We start from the raw sequence: 15,690 nt of genomic DNA on the forward strand, positions 1-15,690 counted from the left end.
GTCTTGCTGCTGTGCCTGTTGAAATAGACAGAAAAGAATGAGGAAAACAAATTTTTCCATCTAGTTTGTTTCAGTATTGGTACAAAGACTATTTTCCCGCCCTCAGGAGACAGCAAAAACAGTCAACAACTGAAATGCTTCAGAAATGGAAATGATCTGAATCACAAATATTTCTTTTCACATCAAAATTAAAGCCCAAGTCATAACTGTCAAACAGATAGAACTATTTAAAGATGAATGTACTATACATACTAAAATATTCCCAGAGATAACTATTGTGTCCTTAGTCTGTTTAAAAGTCTAGACTTCCTGGTAAAAAAACTTGTACAGAGCTGAGGTAGCTCCACGACATTCTCTTTTCAGATTAATTAAACTCTTCAGTCTCACCACCGTTACCCATGGATTTCCGTAAGTCCTTGAAAACCAGTAATTTCCCTTTTTTCCTTCTCTGAAAAAAATGACAGTGACAAGAGTTATTTGCACTCCCTATTTTCTGAAAAGCCTGAACATCAAGCCTTAAGAACTTTATCATGAGTTTTACTTCAAACTAAATTTGAAGAGAATGGCAGAAAGAATGGGAGCCTCAAGCAAAAGAATTTAGGCTTCTAATTCTTGGGTTGTCTTCTTACTTACCTAAGACAAGAAGTGGAAAGAGAATAGATTAGAGTTAGCAGCTGTTGAAGATTTGCACCTACTCTTCCACTCTTCCAAGAGGTCAAGGATGCTTTTCTGGCCCTCTCTCCCTCCACAAGCTGCAGCTTCCTTCAAGGCACAGTCACCTGCTGTGGCATGGAGCTCCCCACGAGCTCCATTGTGTTCCTCCACGGTTCTCCAGGGACTGCTGGGAGACAACCTGCTTGATGATGATGTCCTCCAGGGACTGTGGGGGATTCTTTGCTCTGTCAACTGGAGCACCTTCTCCTTCTTCTTGTCTCACTTTAGTATCATGCAGCTGCTTCTCACACTCCTTTTTTCCCTCACTTGTCACTGCCTATTCATATGTTTTGTACTTTTGACAATATCTTTTCACAAAGACTGATGGGCTCAGTTGCAGAAATGTGTCTTGCTAGAAAATTGGATACTATAGAAAACCATGATTTTACAGAAAAGAATAGTAGAAGTACAAATATACTGTCAAAGAACCAGAAAACTGACAATCATTCATTGTAATACGTCCCCTCATTTTGCCTTCTTTCTCCTTAAGATCTGGAAAGACTACTGGGCAGTGAAAAACACTACAGTGTTGTTTCAAAGAAAAGACTTTTTTAGGCTTCTAAGGCGCATGTTCCAATTGCTTGAGAAAATTGAGAAAAGGCACTTTGTCTTTTGTGATAAATATCATTAGCCACTAGGGACTAAGTCTGACCAACAACAAGAGCAGATCAAAATCTGATGAGACCAAGCAATATACCTTGAGTGGCCAGGACAGAACCATCGAGTCGTCGAATCTGTTGAATTGGAAGGACCCCATCAGGATCATCATCAGTCCAACTCCTGGCCCTGCCTGGGGCCATCCTTGAACTCCCAAACTCAGACAGTTGTGATGGTGTGACCACTCCCTGGAGAGACTCTTCCAGTGCCCAGCCATTCTCGGGTTAAAAACTTTTTCTTGATACCCGACCTAAACCTCCCCTGACTCAGCTGCATGCCATTTCTTTGAGTCCTGTCTTTGTAGACCTCATTTGAGGACTTTCTAATACCAAGGTGATTCCACCCCAGAGCAGAGCAGAGCAGAGAAGAGAAGAGCAGAGCAGAGCAGAGCAGAGCAAGACAATCCCCTCCCTTGCCCAGCTGGTGATGCTGTGCCTGATGCACCCCAGGACAGGCTTGGCCCTCCTGGCTGCCAGGGCACTGCTGATGCACATTCAGCTTGCCATTGGCCAGGAGCCTGGGTCCCTTTCTGCAGTGCTTCTCCCAGCCTCTTGCTCCCTCCCCAGTCTATACACCCACCAGGATTGCCCAGTTGCAGGTGCTGAATCCAGCACTTGCCCTTGTTCCACTCCATCTGGTTGGTGATTGCCTGTGGGAATCCTCAAAAACAGAGGGGTTTGGGAAAGCTGCAAAAGGAAGGCCTCAGAGACAGCAGAACTGTCATTGGAGCTAAGCAGTAGTCATAAGGTTTGTCAGCAGAAAAATTAGATGAGAAGTAGAAAAGTAAGGACAAATGGAACAATGGTCTGTGTATTAATGCTTGTCTAGAATAACTCCCTAAGCTACAGCAAAGTATATCTAGGGCGATGTTAGGTAGTTCTAAGCTTAATAACGGAGCTCTGTGCACTGTATCTTAAGGCTTACAAGCAGGTCTTTTATTCGAAAGAAGCGAGCATTGTTCTAAGCCCAGGTACATGTCTTTATAGTGATTGGATAGAAGTACTGTCAATATGCTTTTGCTTTGTGTGATTGGTCAAAAAACTTTTCAAGTCAGTTGTAACATTAAGTTCTTTGTCTGCTGCTGGGGACGTGAGCTGCTGGCAGCTTCCCATTGTCATCACCATGTAATGAGACTGATGCTGGAAAAAACCCAGCTTGAGACGCCGTCCCCAGCAGTCCCGCCCCTTTTGTGATTTGTGCATAGACTCCCGGCCAGCAAGAATTGCCCATCTCTCCTATTTGGCAAGATCTCTCTGCAAGGTCTCTGTGCCCTCAAGGGAGTTAGTTCACAGCTCCTCCCAATTTAGTGTCTTTGGCAAACTTTCTTAATATTCCTTCAAGTGCTGTGTCCAGGTTGTTCAAAAGATGTTGAAGAGAACTGGCCCAATGATGATACTGTCTTAGCCACTGAAATAAGTGCTTCATACTTCCTCTTGTGCAGAAATCACAACAAATTTCTTTTCTATCCATGTTTTCTTATGCTCATGCTTTTTATCCCAACAGCAGCTGACACGACATTTACAGGCACAGCAACAGCACACTTTTCCTGCTCTTACTAGACTTAACAATTTTGCAACCGGTCAATCAGTGGCCTTTGCAACTAAAGTCAGACCTTCAGCATTTCTCATTAAATGAATGTCTTCAGAAGAAAACTTTGCTGCCTACTCTGTACGACTGAAGAATAGATGATAATGAGTTAGCATCACAATCAGTTAAGTACAGAGCCTATCCTTTAGCAGGGAAAAAATTAAAAGAAGAGCTCTTTTATGCAACAACTATCTGAGAAACAAAACAACTAGGATCTTCCACAGGGTTCCCTGCAGTAGAAATGTACTTGGATGAATGCAGAAGATAAAAGATGTGGTTTTGAAAGGCTATGTCCTTGCTAAGCTAAATTGGATCTCATCCTGTAGATGAAAGATCAAGGAGCTCAAAGCGGAGCTAGAGAGACATGTCCAGATAATGAGATAGAGCAAAGCATTTTCCAAGATAATTAAGCATTCTGGTGGACTGGCCAGGTAGGTTAAATCTGCCACACCCATTCACTTTCGGGGATTGAACTGTGGAGTGCTAAACCGTATCTGCTGCTGTGCAAAGTAAAAGAGATCCATCCAAATTGTACGGTTAGTGAGAACACTCTCACTCTCAATTGTAAAACACTTCATAAGCTATTAATCAGTCTTAGGAACAAAATGAAATAAAGTTGTTATGCCATCTGGGAATGGGAAAACATCTTCAAAATATTTTTTTCTCTATGTTTTCTTCTTTTTTCTTTTTTTCTTTTTTATTTTTTTAATCCCACATTATGTGATTGATAATTTCAACCATTCTGGAATGCTTTTAACAGATGAACCCAGCATAGTAGTTTTATTACCGGCTCTTGTCCCTTACATGCTTCAGTACAGGTTTGGAATATACTCCCCAGTCAATTAGTGGTTTTTTATCTCTTTTCCCAGAGACAACTTTTAAAGGACTACTTAACCCCTAAAAATCATAATTTCTCTGGTTTCTCCAAGCTTTTTGAGAAAGCTGTTTTGGTTTTGTTTTGGTTTGTTGCTTGTTTTGTTTTATTGCATCATTCCTAATGTCTTCAGACCTACTACAAGAAGAAGTTAAAAATAGATCTGATTTGAAGAGACTGTTAAAGCTAATGAACTGCCAGTCTTGGTATTTGTATCTTTCTAAATCCTTTAAATTCCAAGGTTGCCTTCCTGAATCCTCAGTTACTTAGAAAACATTGTGTTTAGAAAACAGAGCCAGTTCAATTGCTTCTGCAAACTCACCTTCATTGTATAGGATTGTACTTCAAGAAATCTTGCTTCATTCAAACATTGGAAGTACAGATTTGACATCATCTGTGACCCTTCCATCTGTCTGAACTGTATTTCATTGTGTGAGTTCCTCAGTTGCTTCAAATAAGGACAGAATCTTTTCAATTTGCATAGCATGTTATGTGAAGATCTCCTGTCTGCTTTCTTCACTTGCTTTAATGGGAAGACAAGGGAAATACATTTTGAATGTTATCTTTTAGAGTCTACTTTTACCTACCAGTGTGCTTATATGGACTAGAACCAATTTCAGCTTGAAAGAAGGTATTGTCATGATCCACTCATACCAACGGATTGGTTAACTGGTTGGTTGGTTAACTGATCTGGGAGTGCAACAGACAACCTGGAAAGGGGATTGCAGTATCAATCCAAACAAATGCACCTTTATAGAATGACCACAGCAAATGCCTGAAAGGAATCAGGGAGAGGAAAAGAATAAAAAAGAGGGGGAGAAAGAGAGAGGAGTATAGCTACCAAACATGGAGAGACTAAGTCCTCTTAGTCCAGCCGATAGAGTTTGCATAGTCACGTTGGGAAGGTCTCAAAGTCCTGGTGAACTCAAGGTTCCATTATAGTCCATTGCTGAGGGGGGAAACAGAATCTTGAAATGGCTGAGGGGGAACAGATCCAATCAAGAAGAAGAAGTCTATTGAAATTGCTGAGGGGGAAAAAGGTATTGAAGACGGGTACAGACAGTCCATGTTCTCAGCAGGATAAGTCAGTAGCAGCAGTGAGTGGGACCCACTGTTTCAGGACTGCTTTCTGGGGGAAACCAGTCTAGGTCCTGTAGGCACATCTGTAGGCAACACTCAGCAGGCATCCTGCTTCAGTCAGGCCAGCACCCCTGCATCAGAATTACAGGTGTCTCAGTCTCAGTCCTTGGGAGGGGGGCTTCAACCTCGGTGCCTCACGGTGGTAGTGGAGCAGAGGAAGGATTTTCCATGGGGGGGCTACCAAGTTGCCCCAGCAAGTTCATCTGGCCAAGAGGTGGGAAAATTCCTGGTCTATTGTCGTGAAGCAGGTGCAAGCATATAGGCTGGGTCGCCCTTTGGCAGGCCCTGCTAGAAGCAGTCACTGAAGACACAGCTGTGAACAATCCCTTGGCAGGCCAGAATTCTGCTCAGGGGCCTCAGGATTTTTGGTGTTCATCCATTACTGGCAGGCCAGAATTCCCATCGGGGTCCTCAGGGTCCTGATATCGGTCCTGTGGACGGTCGTGAGGCAAATGGGGGGAACCTCAGACCGTCTTTCACAGCACCTGGTGACTCACGACAGGCTTCAAAGGGTCTTCATCAGCAGTGTTCTGTACTATTGTTGTATACTTGTCGCACATTGGTAGCATATCCTGGAAAGCAGAGACAATACGTCAGACAGAGAGAGAGAAGGGAAGGACAAGAAAAGATAAAAAAAGGCAGGGGTAAGGAAACAAGAAACAACTATAATAACAGTAATTTAAACCATATTATTTTGAAACATTTTTTTCAAATATCTGAAACTAATCACAAATAATCAAAGGCAATAAAGCAATAAACAAATCAACAACAGTTCATTTAAAATATTTTTTTTTCAAAACAATTCACCAAAAATCAAAAGTAATTTTCTTATAATCGTCAAAGAAAATTGAAGACGATTTCAAAACACATCCTCTCATTTGTAGTCGCCTTGTGTCAATAGTCTTGGAGATGTCCACAGTGAAAAGGACATCAGCCCAGTTGTGTGCATTAATTACAGACATCAATTTTGTTAACTCTTTCATCATTCTCCAATTCATAATGAGTAAGATTGCTGATTAAAAAACCCCAATCAAAACGAAACGCAAAAGGGCAATGATGGGATGACACATACTGTTCAGGACTCTTGTGGCAGTAGGTGACCACCCAAAAAGAGTATCCTACCACCTGTGTTCAGCATCTTTTCTTACTCTCTCTATGACATGGCGTATTTCTTTCACATTGTGATGAACAGTTACCAGTGCTTTCTGTCTATTCTTCTTGATCTTCTCCAATATTTCAATGAAGTCCTGATGAAGCAAAGATTGCTTTACCAAAGTAATGTTCATCCCAATGGGAGTAGGTAAATGTCCTGGTTTAGGGCAAATTTGGGAGAAAACCTCCAAAAGGTGGACCCTCCAGAAAACAAACCCACACGGCCCCTCCCCCCAACCAGGGCGGGAAGGATTCCTTGGAAACAAGTGGAAAGAACCTGTTTCTGTAACAGGCAAAGCACCCCGCAGCACACAAAAGGAACAATACCAGATGGCACCACTCTTTCACCGCTCTGAAAAAGTAGACAACTTCAGAAAGTCTCTCTTGGGAGTGCTCGCTCTGTTATCAGTCTGTCCTGTGCTGGGGTAGCTGCTGCACCTTGGCCACAAGGTGCAAACTCTCGGTGTTTCCCAGGTCCCAGTCTGGAGCAGGTCCGAGTAGGTCCAAAGAAGGGAAAGGAGAAACAGTCCAGGGAAAATTTGGACTGCTTAGCTAAACTAACTAATGAGCAGGAGCAAAAAAGCAAGAGCAAAGCAGGAGCAAAGCCGAAGCAAGAGCAAAGCGAAAAGCAAAGCAAAAAGCAAAAGCAGCACCCATGTACTGCCCTGTCTCTGTGTCGCGCCATCTGTGGGGGAGCGGCTGATAGCAAAACCAAAACAAAACATTCGCTCTTCACAGCCAGTCTTGAAGGCACAGAACATGATAGCCAGCATCAACAGAACACACGGATGGGGATACAAGCATCATAACGTCACCCTAGGACAGTAATAGTTTGTGAATCAGTCTTTAATTGGATTGAAAAAGGTAATGGAAGGTAACTGGAGCTTCTGAAGAAAAATCACATCCCTCAATTTTGTAAAGTTACAAGCGCAACAATTTGAATGATTTTTACTCTCCACTACTGCATTTTCTACAAATACCATATCACAAGCAGTTCTAAAGCACCCACACCCATTGCCTATATATTTAAGGCCTGTTTCGAAAGTCTCGTTCGGATGAATTTCAAAATGACAGATATTTTGTTCTGTGTCCAAACAAACATCCTGAGCTGTAATTGCATTACTTTCACAGATGAAGCCTAGTTCTCGGACAATAGAAGATTCCAAATTAACATGTTGCCATTTTTTACCAGTTTGATGGGCCCATTGTCTATGTTCAGAAAGATTGGGAATACCTCCATCATGATTTAGCCCTAATGCAATAATAGGAAATCTCAAATGCACTGAGGCATTGCGTACGGTTAACACAAGAGCTGTGGCTGTGTTTGTAATGGGGTGGTAAGTAAAATTCACCAAGTTCCACCAGGACTGGAATTCTCTTTCAAAATCAGTGGCACTGTCCCAAATTCTTTTCTGAATTTCAGCAGGAAAATTGCCTTCACCTTCTCTTATCATTGAGGCAGCAACTGACTGCATTGACAATTGTGCCTGGATACAGCTAAGAGCCAAAGAAAGGTTGTTTTGTGTAGCACCGAGTGCATCAGTCTACCAATTTGCGATCACTTACATTTACCTTTTCCCAAGCTGGTAATATGTTTGATAGCAAGCACTGCTGTGTTCCCAAAGCCAATAAGGATGATTGCAGTGGTTGTTTTAATTTGGTCAAATCTCTAACCATTTTGTGGCAGCCAATTTATCCATTAGTGTACTTCAGAATCAATACTATTTAGAATTCCAAAACCTGTTCCCAAAACACCGGTTATGTCTCTTAGTGTCTGTTTTTAAAGAAAAAACGGACTTTCTGTTTTTGCAGCCAGGTGGTCCAACCCTCAAAGGAAGTCCGCAAAAAAGGCAAACAGGCCGGCTGAATTTCTGAGACATTGTTTTGCATCATCAGCAATTTGACTTGTTTAAGAGACCGTGCCAGATTGAACAATATGTGTTGTTGACCAGTTTTCCTGATTATATATGGTCCAATTTCAAAACTTCTCAGGCTAAGCATAAGCGGTGCTTGGGCTGGAGTGGTGGTAGTAGAAGGTTGGTTCATACCATTTCTTATCAACTTAAAAGAAAAGCCTTCACTAGTTTTGGACCAAAGACAAACTACTTCTGCAGTTTGTGTTAATGTAAAATTGTGCCAACAGTCTTGTACGCTTGGGGGCGTACAAACCTGTTCACGCTTATTTGTCTGATCTGTCAAAACACTGATGGAGATTGCTTTGCTATAAGCAGTTCCACAAATCCTTCGGCTAATTCCTTCTCCCACTCCCCCTTGAAGCTGCCAGGCTTTTTGTTTTTCCCATACCTGCCAAGTGAACAAAAGCTTGGGACCAAGGCCACATTGACTAAGGGGACTCTCAGTCCCTTCTGCCCACTCGGATGTAACTACTGTACTCAATGTCAGCTTTGTGCTCTCAGTCCCTTCTACCCATTGGGGTGTAACTATGGTGCTCAGTGTGGGCTTCATGCTCTCAGTCCCGTCTATTCCACTGGGATGTAACTACGGTACTCAGCGTGGGTTTTGTTATAGCGTCTATCTTAAATTTATGAGCTAAGCCTTTTCAACCTAACAGGTTGGTCAAGTTATTTTGCCAGCGGCATGTCACTTAAGTCGGTTTAGTTAACGTCAAATTATGCCAGCAATCAATTGGTTCATTTTTACAATCCTTTGTACTTGCAACATTGTTCGTTTTGCGACCTAGAGTGTAATTACCAACATACTCCTGGCAGCAACACAGAGTAAGGGGAATTTGTTTGGCACACTCCCACTTGTTTGTAGGACACAGTCTCGCTGAAGGGATATCCAGATCATTTTTCCCATCTGGTTCCATAAAATTTCCGGCAACTGTGATGGAGGTGGATTTCTCATAGAGAGATCCTTCCATTTTTCTGCATGCTTCCACAATCGACTCACCAATTGTTCCAGTTAGGGCTCTAGTCCAGTCCTTCTGATCCCATCCCCACTCACTTGGACCATATACCTGGGGGTCATGCAGCACTATAGGCTCTAGGTTTGGGTGGCCACCCTTGGGCTACGCTCCTAGAACATTAGTGGGATGGAGGGTAGCTTCAGACCACAACCACTCAGCAGGATCCTGTCCATGGAATTGTGGTAGGATGCAGAAAAGCATCACCAGTGTTATCATGGTTCAGATGATTTTCATGTTCCTCAGGGTTCTTCTGTAAAAGTAAAAACAACAGAAATCCTTCCACTGAGGCCAGAAAAGAGTTAAAATGGATAGGATTATCCAGCATGTATTTATCCAATGCTCTTTCCCTAGAGCATCAGAGGCTAGCCATGCATATTTCTTCAGAGGGGTTTTCAGCACTAGTGCTACTTCCCCTACAGTAGGGAGGTCCACCAGAACAGGTTGTCCAGGGTAATGTGCTGGACTTTTTGAATCGTCAGGTCGCCGTAGTAAGGGAACGATGCTTGGAGCTGTTGGGCAAAAGGCAGTGATTTTGGGACATCCATTCCCCCCCCATCTACTGTTCATTCTTTTAACAGCTTCCCATAAGCGAACGTCCCAATTTCCCTCCCGGGGCTTCAGAAGTCCTTTCAAAAAACCCTTGGTCCTTTCTAAGATCCCCTTAGCTTGAGGGTAGTGGAAAGGGGTGTGGAAAGACCGCTTAATTCCTTCACCTTTTGCCCAATGCTGTACACCTCTAGCAGTGAAGTGGGACCTGTGATCAGATTGAATTTCCTGTGGCTTTGGGAAAGTTCCAAACCACCCCTGCAAAGCTTTAACCGCATTATCACCTGTAGCTCTTTTCAAAGCATCAGCTTGAACCAACCCAGATACAATTTCTCCTCCTACTAGCACAAAGTGTTTACCTCCTGACTTCTTAAAAGGGCCAATATAGTCTACCTGCCACGCGTCCCATAAGCCTTTACCCTTTCTTAAATGCAGAGGGTCATCTTCTCAAGGATGTCTCTCCAGTCACCTGTGACATTGCTTGCAGGCCGATACGCATGTTTTACACATTTCCCTGGTAACCAGCCAACCACGAGCATGAGCTTCTTTGTACAAATCTTTCGCACCTGTGTGCTGTCTTTTTCCATGCAGCCATTCTAATAGTTGATCCCAGTCCTCAGGAATGAGTTCCTTTTTCAGGGGGCTGAGCCTTGCTAGTTCATCAGCTCTATTCTTCCACTCTCCTGCTGGATTTCCATCTGTTTGCTGAGAAGCTACCCAACCAATAGCAACATTTCCTTGGCTTGCAACATCTAAAATTTCTTGCCCCTTTTCCTTTTGCCACACTGGAATTCTGTGAACTTCCCAATCATTTTGCTGCCAGAAAGGAAGCCACTCGGTACAACCTTTGTACACTGCGTAAGAGTCGGTGTAAATGCAGGCAAGAGAAATGTTCTGTGCCTCACATCGGAAAACACTCCAAACAGCTATGAGTTCCCCAGCCTGAGCGCTGCCTTCCCCTTCAGTAATGATTCTTTCACCAAATGAATTGTGTAAGACAGCTGTTCTAGATCTCCATACCTTCCCTTCCCGTTTTGCAGAGGCATCTGTGAACCAAGAACTTGCTGCTTGTTCGGGGGAGAAAGGAAGGGCAGCTTTGATTACAGAGGCACATTTATCTTGGCTGCTAACCAGGCTCTCAGTGCCTTGGATTGTTAGATTTTTAGCAGCATCTTCCGTTCTTGAGACGGTATTACAATAGCCTTCCATCTGAGCATACCATTTCCTAACTGAGGCCCTTTGGGCTACCCCGTCAGGTGGGGGGGAGCGGTGGGGCTCCCATTAGTGACGATTTTGATAACTTTGAAAGGCCCTCAATACAGAAAGCTCTTGTCATGCAATTTTTTCCTCTTCTAGGAGAGCTAAGCTAACTACAAACAACCCCTTTTCCCAGGTAGTGTATCTTTTCTCAGCATCTTTGAAACCACAGGAATAAAAACCAAGAGGCCCCGTTGGACCCTCGGGACCCCACTGCCAAATGTGTACTGATAGCCCTGAGGAGGCAAATCCCCATTCCACCTGAAAGGGATCTGTGGGATGGATAGGGCCTAGTGCTTGGTGAGCTGTTGCCTCAAAAATCAGTAATTGCAATGCTTCTTCCTGAGAAGGAGTCCAATCTCATTTCATCCTTTTCCTCAGCAAGTCAAAAAGCGGCCTAGCAATTATTGAGAAATCTGGGAAGTGTTTTCTCCAGAACACCAATAGTCCTAGAGCTTGCTGGAGATCTTTCCTCAATTCAGACCTTTGAAACTGATCTAAAGAGGTTAGGGTATCGGGTGGAATACATGTCATGCCTCCTTTCCACCAAATTCTCAAAATCTTCACTTCCTGAGAAGGTTTCTGAATTTTCTCTGCGGGTATCTGCAAATCAAGACTTTTTAAGTGAGAGATTATTTTCTGCTGATGTTTCCCTACTACCTCTATTTCATCCTTCCCCCCCTCCCCACCACCACCCCCCCCCCCCCCCCCGCCCCCCCACCCCAGAGTGTCTTAAATGTATTGATTATCAGCTACAGGATCAGCAGGATCAGGTTTGGGTATTTTTTCTAATTCCTGAACTAAAGCATGGTGGGCCAAAGTGGAGGAGTGTTTGTAGCCTTGGGGAAGCCTAGTGCAAGTGTATTGCCGTCCTTTCCCATGTGAAGGCAAAATGGTCCCTATATCTTCTGGCTGTATAGGTATCATAAGGAAGATGTCTTTGACATCCATAGTTGCCATTGCCATGATTGAGTGAGCCTTTTCTTGAATTGATGTTATTAATTCAGCTAAGTTTGGGACCAGTGCTGTAAGAGGGTCTGTGTTGGCATTAAGCCTGCGAAAATCTACTGTTAATCTCCACTTTCCACTGGCTTTTCAGACTGGCCATACCGGTGAATTAAAAGGAGAATGTGTGTGAATTATTACCCCTTGGTTTCTCAAGTCCTGTAGAACCGCTTTGATACCTTCTCTGGCACCAGAAGGTAGAGGGTATTGTTTTACATGAGTTGTTTGATTATAGGGTAGGGAGGGTGCGGTTTGAAGCAGCCTAATGTTAAGTGGCAGTGTGCCAAAAGACCACAGAAATCCCTCAGAGTCTTCCCACTGCCTCCCAGCAAGGACACCCATTCCTAATCAATTATTTGGAATGTTCCCAATTACCATTTTGATGACTAGTTGATGCTCATTTCCAGGGAGCGTCAGTTTGGCTAAGGCAACATTCATAGATTCTGTAGTTCCCAGAGCATTAAGAACACAGCATTGTCTCTTAGTTGGAACAATTCCACACCTCTGGGCATCCTTTTTTGTTAGTGCAGAGATTTGAGCCCCAATGTCAATCAAAAAGGTTACTAGTAGCCTGTGGAGGCCCGTGATAGCTGGGCTTAATATATATCCTGATTTATTTTTAGTGAGCATTCTTAAATAAACCCACGCTCCGCCCCTTTGCCCACCTGTAAGCGGCAGAGAGATTTGTTTCCCGAAAACCCTGTTGGTTTTGGTTCACTGCCTGTGTTCTGTGGGAGAGGCTGGGGGAGGGTTAGTTTTTGTCCCTGAGAAGGGAGGGGTGCAGTGGGTTGAGCCAATGGATTCGGTTTTCACTGGTGCCAATTATTTATTATTTTCTGCAATTTATCAAGGGGCAAACCATCCATCACCTCTTTGGGGACCCACTTTTGAATTCCCAACAACCACCAATGGTGGCAGTTAGAGATCTGTTTTCCTTTCTCTCTATTTTCACTGTGAGGAGCCCCAATAAATCAAACACCTTTGTTATTTTCTGATTTCTATGCCGGGGTTTTTATAGGTCCATATTGTCTACAATAATTAATCAGATCTACTGCAACTTCAGCTCATGTCCAAACTTTATGGCTACTGGCAGGTGAATCAGATTGAGAAGCTGAGGGCTGTGAGGGGGAAGAGTAGGGAGTGAAGCCAGGATCTCTAGGTCCACTTTGGTCAGGGGAATTCCTGAGGAATCTTATCTAGTCTTTCTACAGGATTCAAAGCCATTATGGTTTTCTGTAGAGTCATTGCTGTATGTTTAAGTGTTTCTGGAAGCCCACGAGTTCAATCGGTCATTAGTTCTGGCTTCACAGGTAATTGCATTGGGCATTCAAAACCAGGAACTAATTTCTTTTCATGAATCTTTTGCAGGCAGGCGGCTTTGTGGACACTTTCTAAGAGCTGGTCGGTGGTGTCAACGATTGCCAGGGGGTCACCCCTTTCCAAAGGATTCATTCTCCCGGCCCAGAAAGACGCACCCTGTGTCAGGGACCATGCATCACGCTTACCTCCTTATCTCCTGTTGTGAAGAAGGCTCCATGTCCCCAGTACCCACTGGCCTCCGGTTAATTTAATTTGATCTCCACCATCAAGGGACACTCGGAGGACATATTTGTCTCTGATTCTTGTGGGAGGCGCCCGAATTCTTTTTACAGCTTAGCTAATTCGGTAGCACTGAACGGTATTTGTTTAGTTGTGATAGGTGGGTCAAGATCCTCTTTCAGCAATGCAGAGAGACAGGGAGACCCACTCGGTAATCAGAATCCAATTTGATTGTGGGATACAAGCACTTACATACCATTGCAGGGAGACTAGTAATGTGTACTACAATGATTAGGTTAAAATCACATACACAAACTTACGCATATAACAACATCTCTTGCTTGCAGAGTTTCATGGGATTTTCTTTTTCCAGTAAACCCGTTTGATTTAATCTTCTTGCAATCCAGGTCGAATTTTCAAAGTTCCGTTTGTTTATGCCAAGGCATCCTGTTTTCAAATCTCTTATGTTAACCAGGTCCAAAGTGCATCATCTGTCTTATGTCCCCCAACATTCCAACAATCCTCATCATTAAGATAGTTCTATTCTGTTTGAACCAAGGGTCTCAAGCGAGGACAGCAGTATTCTCTCCAATTTTTTACTGCCTCAAGTTCCTGACGGGGATAGATTTGTTTCATGTCAGGAGTTTCCTTTTCCTCTGGCTCTGTAGAGGAATCAGTAGGATGTGAATTCTTAGCAAGTTCCTCTCTAAGGGCAGCTTGCAACCTATAGATCTCATTTCTATCTTCCTTTAATTCTTTCTGCAAAATTTCAACTAGGTTTCGAAGGGAATCTATTCTTGCTATTTCCTCGTTTCTTTGCTTAAAAAGGGTTTCTATGGCTGCTGTGAGACAAGCTGCCAAAACTGAGCAGAGGATGGTCTTATTTTTGCCCAGTTTAACTTCTGTTTCATGTTGTAAAGAACAAATTCTATCTATGACATTTTCTAAATTAAACCAGCTGTTCTCTGCCCAAACCTCCCCCCTTGGAGAAGGCTTCGCATTCTATTTAGCAAGCAGAGCAGAAAATTCAGCTGTAACTTTTGTGCTAGAGTTTTCAGTCATTTTATGAAGGGACCAAAACCATGACAGGGAGGTGCAAACTTAAGTTAGACAATCTCACAGCCTTTGCTGTGCTCCCCTTTGCTTCCCTGGCTGGGTGAAGAGACCAAATCTCCCTGGGAGGCCCTGCTTAGTTCCTTCAAGTTGTCCCTTCCTTCCCAGACAGTCCAAATTCACACATAAACAAAAACAGTTTCCCCTTTTGCGCTAAGAGATTTTTTGGGAAATTCTAAAGACAGAACCCTCAATAGAGTATGGGGGCGTATTTCACCTGGGCGTGCGCAGTTTGTGGGAAATTCAAAGAGCTTTCCTTGCTTTCCAGCTTCGTTCAACCCTTTCGCGATGAGGGGCTAGGTGTGGCTGAAGCAAATCGTCCTTCCCCTGTTCCAGACTACAAACAGCCTTGCAGACCCTTCTGTCTATCAGAATCCTGTCCATGATGCCAATTTAATGTCACGATCCGCTCATACCAATGGGGGTGGTGATGGTTGGTTAACTGATCTGGGAGTGCAACAGACAACACGGAAAGGGGATTGCAGTATCAAAACAAATTTATAGAATGACCACAGCAAATGCATGAAAGGAATTAGGGAGAGGAAAAGAATAGAAAAGAGGGGGAGAAAGAGAGAGGGAGTTGTCCTAAGCTGATTATATGATGCTTTTAACCCCAATCATCTTGTTCTGTTTATGCTGCATCATAAGTTTTGCACCTTTAAGACTTGTTGCAGAGAGTGAAGGGGGGAGAGAAGAAGCAGCAGTTTGTTTTCAGACCCTGCACTCACTCCTCCACATTCCTGCTCCTGGACTGTGTTGTCTGGGGATGAACAGACAGTGGGACAGAGCTCTCCTTTGCTTTTAGTTAGTTTTAGCTTGCTGAGGCAAGGAAGTTCCCTGGACTGTGGTTTCTTTTCTTTTTTCCCTTTTCTTTGGACCTCTTGAAACCTGCTCTGGACTGAACACCCAGAAGAGCACCGGCAGCTAGCACCTGTGGCCCACCAGGCCGGGCCCGGCCCGCAACATTTCCAGCACCGGAGGGACTGATAAGAGCCTGTGTGAGCTGAACTGCAACCGAGGGAGGGGACTTTCTCAGTTTGTCATCTCTTTTGGAGCAACAAGGGGTTTTATTGTTCAATATTGTTTAGGTTTTATTGTTTAATAAACAGGTTTTTTCCACCTCTTTCCAAGGAGCTATTTTCTCCTGGACCGGTTGGGGGGAGTGTTGCAGTGTGAC

Source organism: Agelaius tricolor, unplaced genomic scaffold, assembly GCF_023055355.1.
Source record: "Agelaius tricolor isolate 1412-34295 unplaced genomic scaffold, bAgeTri1.0.p SCAF_19, whole genome shotgun sequence".
Lineage (NCBI taxonomy): Eukaryota > Metazoa > Chordata > Aves > Passeriformes > Icteridae > Agelaius > Agelaius tricolor.